Source organism: Mandrillus leucophaeus, unplaced genomic scaffold (genome assembly GCF_000951045.1).
Source record: "Mandrillus leucophaeus isolate KB7577 unplaced genomic scaffold, Mleu.le_1.0 Scaffold533, whole genome shotgun sequence".
In the NCBI taxonomy this organism is placed as follows: Eukaryota; Metazoa; Chordata; class Mammalia; order Primates; family Cercopithecidae; genus Mandrillus; species Mandrillus leucophaeus.
This window is the reverse complement of record NW_012105731.1, coordinates 1,496,616-1,499,032: the sequence shown is the minus strand read 5'-3', so window position 1 is coordinate 1,499,032 and position 2,417 is coordinate 1,496,616. Positions and strand designations below refer to the sequence as shown.

The 2,417-nt window shown below is 43.1% G+C and overlaps 1 pseudogene; it reads right to left on the bottom strand.

The window, feature by feature from the left end:
• Nucleotides 1-1,793: 1,793 nt before the first annotated feature.
• LOC105551797 lies at nucleotides 1,794-2,207 on the bottom strand (annotated as a pseudogene).
• Between the last annotated feature and the right edge of the window lie 210 nt (nucleotides 2,208-2,417).

Here is a 2,417-nt window from a genome sequence, read left to right as displayed (position 1 = left end):
GTTAGCCAGGATGGTCTCGATCTCCTGACCTTGTGATCCGCCTGCCTCGGCCTCCCAAAGTGCTGGGATTACAGGCTTGAGCCACCGCGCCCAGCCTACACTTTCATTCACTACATTAGACTTTCAGAATTCACTAACAAGTATATCTTTTAACCTGTGTGATGTATGAAGGAAGCAGACTCCTGCCTATTTCTTCATTCATTAATGTATTCACTCATTTATTCAACAAACATTGAACATTACTGAGCACCTAGCAGGTACTATATTTGGGCCAAGAAATGCAGTGAACAATTCCTACTCTCATGGTCCCTGCCTTCTAATAATACACAAATAAACAACACACATAAACAACATTCTAATTATACGTATATAATTAATTGTAATTGCAATAAATACTATAAAAGTATAGGGGTCCACGAAAGTGTATAATAGGGGGTGCGAATCTGAGAGATCAGGAAGAGTTTCCCTCAGGAAGTGACATTTAAGATGGAATATGATGAATAAGCAGGGTTCAGCCATATGCAAAAAGGTGGCTGCAGAGCATATCACATGCGATGGGCAGCACATGCAACAGCTCTGGGCATGTGTGGGAAAATGAAAGCAAGCCAAGGGAGCAGAACTACACTGAGCAAGAGGGAGGGAAAATCGGAGCAGTAATAAGAAGCTCAAGGCTTTGGGCTTTGTACCAAGAGCAACAGAAAGCCCCTAAAGAATTCGGAGCAAGAGAATGAAAAGAGTAGCACACTTAATTATATTTAGAGTATGAACTCAATTATTTTTAAAAATGTACAGAAATGATAGTAGATATATTACAAATATTGAATTGTTGCAATGTTTCCCTAAGATAGTAGGATTATGAATAATTATTTTTCTTTATGTATACTTTTCAAGCTTCCCAAATTTATACTATCCATAATTCTGACAGTTAAAGAAAAAAACAAAAAAATCCATGCCCTCAAACACAACACTGGAGTAGCTCCCTTCTTCCTTTGCCTCAGGGAACTTTTCCATCCATTGCACACATTTATTTGCATGATACATCCTTGAATCCAGACTTAGTTGGCTATAAATTCTAAGTGACAACTCGTCTCTGCCCCTCCACTTCATCCACTACCAAAGCTATAACTCAGATGACCTTTTTTTTTTTTTTTGACACAGGGTTTTACTCTGTCACCCAAGCTGGAGTGCAGTGACACAATCGTCTCTCACTGTAGCCTCTAACTCCTGGGCTTACCATGCCTGGCTATCTATCTGTCTATCTATTTAGAGATGGAGTCTTGCTCTGTCACCCAGGTTGGAGCGCAACGGCACAATCTCGGCTCACTGCAACCTCCACCTCCCAGGTTGTGGGAAGGGATTCTCCTGCCTCAGCCTCCCAAGTAGCTGGGACTATAGGTGCATGCCGCCACGCCTGGCTAATCTTTTTTTTTTTTTTTTAATTTTTAGTAGAGACGGGGTTTCACCGTGTTGGCCACGATGGTCTCAATCTCCTGACCTCGTGATCCACCCACCTTGGCCTCCCAAAGTGCTGGGATTACAGGCATGAGCCACCGTGCCCAGCCCTTATTTTTATTTTTTGTAGAGATGGGGGTCTCACTGTGTTGCCCAGGCTGGTCCTCAGATGACCACTTGTGTGTGTGTGTGTGTGTGTGTGTGTAATTATTATTTTTAATGTCCAGAATGTGTAACACAAGGGCCAGAGCTTCCTCCTGGACTCAATTTTATAAATTCTCGATTGGTTGGTGAGGCCAATAGGGATACTTTTTCTTGTCTAATTTGGTTTCCAGAAAAGCTTAGTTCAAGTCCTCAGTGGTCATCTGATCAAGTGGAATTAAGTTCTTTATCTTCTCCATCTGTTTCTCATATTCTACAGTCCTGGCCTTTGAGAGAGACACCCACTCAGCACAAGACTTCACATCTTCTTTTTCTTCGGCATCCACCTGGGCAGTATATTTATCCTCTGGCACAGGAATCTTCAGGGCATTAAACTTCTTCTCAAAGTCATCCACCAAGCTGGCCTTGGCCACACTGGCCTTGTAGTAAGCCCAGTCGAGAGCTGGCGGATTCTCAGGTAAAGCAGCCAACCTGGAGGAGAGGGTCTCATTCCAGGACTTCAGGGAACCAGCAATGGCCTCTTGGTTCTGGGGTGTGACCTCCGCAAAAGCTACCCAGTCAATGGTTTTTAAAGCAAGTTTTCGCCCAGCCATCTTGGGATCCTTCACCGACCCTCGATGACCACTTTTAACTGTGGTTCGGTTCTAAGCCAATCCAGTGTCTCTCAGTTCCATTACATTTCTAATGGAAAACACCACTGACACTGCTGATGCCCAATGAAAAGAACGAACCCTGTAGGAATCTTAGCTAGCCAATACATTAGCTTAAGGTAGTTTATAATGTACTTAAGAGAAGGAATAGAA